The sequence below is a fragment of the Halyomorpha halys genome, unplaced genomic scaffold (genome assembly GCF_000696795.3).
Source record: "Halyomorpha halys isolate HHAL.00 unplaced genomic scaffold, Hhal_1.1 Scaffold988.1, whole genome shotgun sequence".
Lineage (NCBI taxonomy): Eukaryota > Metazoa > Arthropoda > Insecta > Hemiptera > Pentatomidae > Halyomorpha > Halyomorpha halys.
Window position 1 is genome coordinate 77520 of NW_027106576.1, and position 2342 is coordinate 79861.

Sequence of the window (2342 nt, forward strand, 5' to 3'; positions counted from 1 at the left end):
ACCAAAATACCAGCACTTAAGTATGTCGAGTAATCCAAAAACTTTATTGTTAACAAAGATCCCACCTTCCCTTTTATATATATAAATGATGTGATTAATCGATTAAATTATGATATAACATTATCTTATTACCCTTACGAAGGTACGAAGTGGGGTCAAAATATTTTTGGACTTCATGGCTCGCATATGTTAAGGGACCTCTATAGGGTCAGTCGGATTAACAGTAAAACAGAATTTTAAATTCGATGTAGAAGATTTACGGAAAAAGTAAAATAGAGGCAGTGATTAAGAATTTAATATTGTACGTTTACTTCATTCTTCCATAAAAAATCTCAATATAATAACCAAACAAACTTACTGTTAGAAAGTAAGCGTTAGTCGAACTGATAGCGTAAGGGGATTAGTAATTAAATCTGTTCGGATTTTGAAAGATAACTGAACATTAACTGACAGAATTCAGAGCAGAAAGCGTAGCTCGGCATTTACTACGTCAATAACAGCGAATCTCCTATGAATGATCACTATGAGTGACCTCGAACAAACCTCTTCCAGCCGCCAGTTCGGCCTGTATATTTGAGGCGAGATGTTCTTCTGGCTCTGCTGCTTCTTCTTGATCCTGGACAGGACCTCTTCTTCGGAGATCGAAACTATCAACGCAACCAACATCAGCAATAAAACCATCTTCCAACTTCCGACCATAGGTTGTCCGGATGGTCAGAGATTGACTACATGCCACCACACCCTCCGCTGCAGGCAGGTCTACATTTTTGATAATATAGGTGGGCCTTATGTTCTGGTAGAATACGTTTCTTCGTGTATAATCCAATTTTTGATACCTATATTATAGGATCAGGGATTGAAAAAATGAATGTGAGAGACTAAAAGATAGACAACAAATTAGTTATAAATTAACTATGTACATATTAGCACTCTCAGGACGTGGAAAATATATATTTTAGGTAAATTATTATTTTTAAAAAAACAGATTCATTGTACGAGCTTAATTATTCCAATTGAGTCTAGTTTGTTTGTTTGTTTTTTTTTGTTTTTTTTGGGACAGAGAGACGAACCAAAAAAACTCTGTTTCAGGAAATTACAAGTTCATGGCACTCACTGTAATAAAATTAAGTTCATAAGCTTCAATTACATTTTTGAACTTTTATTGCTAATTAATTTTAAATGATAAAACCTATTATACATATTTTTATTTATTAATTTCGTATAAAAAAATATATTATTTCACATGATCATCCTTACAATCCATCAATATTATGTTAGTAGGTAAAATTTAAATAAAAAACTCTATACAGGAAAATGAAGAAAAATTATTAATTATATATTAAAATAAATTATTATATTGCTATTAGTTAAAAACATAAGACACAAATAACAACACTAATATTAAGTAGTTAAAATTCTAAACAGGAATAAGAAGACTGTCTACCTGCTAGAGAGGAGTTAGAATATAGAAAACCCACACATAATTTTCTTATTATATATTATATATTATCTCACTCTACAACATGAGTGAGTTAGCTGTGGTGGTCATTACAGTTATTAGTTAGGCAAAATATAATTGTTATAAAACAATTGTAATGTTTCTATTTATTAATCCTAAATTATTATTCTATTGAGCATTTTTAACATTTTTTTATGTGTAAATATTATTTTTTTATTTATTGATAGATGATAAAATAATATAATCTCTAGTCACATTTACACTCTCATACAATATTTACACAATCTACCTGAGGATCCCTGAGCCCACTCTATCCCCCATGTGTGAGGGGTAGAGCAGAGCTCAAAAGATCCCAGGGCATCCCTCTCGACTCATAATTGGTCTTAACATTTTAGTGTTCAATAAATTTGTATGGAAATTATTTTTTTCAAAAGAAAGGTTTTTTAATTGTAGTCATGACTGTGTGAACAATAGTGTAACGAAACATAATAATATAATCCAATCCTACATTTTTCAGGAAAGAAAAACCTAGTCATGTGTCCAGAAGGTCAGAGGATGAGCAGATGTGGTCATACCCTCTGCTGCATGAAGAAATAGTCTCTGATAATACACCAGCTATGTGATAAATTGAACAGGTCTTCAAAAAGCAGCTGTTCGAAATTCCATTTAACAATTTGGATTTTGTATTGACTTAATGTGTAGAAACTGAACATGTATTCCATTCGAAAAATCCATCACATACAGATTTTTCGAAAATTCATGATATGTAATATCAATTGTTTTTGCAAAAAAAAAAAAATCTTCCATAGCACCAAAAGTAAGGTATCGTTCGACTTTAATTTAAACAAAAAACAGGAACTTAGAAAATGGTAAAAAAAAAGGT

The 2342-nt window shown here is 31.1% G+C and overlaps 1 long non-coding RNA gene across 1 annotated transcript in view; it reads left to right on the forward strand.

Moving 5' to 3' along the window:
* Window positions 1–2342, forward strand: part of LOC106687611 (uncharacterized) — a 9236-nt gene extending 6894 nt beyond the window's left edge. Inside the window, exon 3 of the long non-coding RNA XR_010842753.1 lies at window positions 1977–2342. This is a non-coding gene — a long non-coding RNA (uncharacterized lncRNA). The remainder of the gene's footprint in view (window positions 1–1976) is intronic.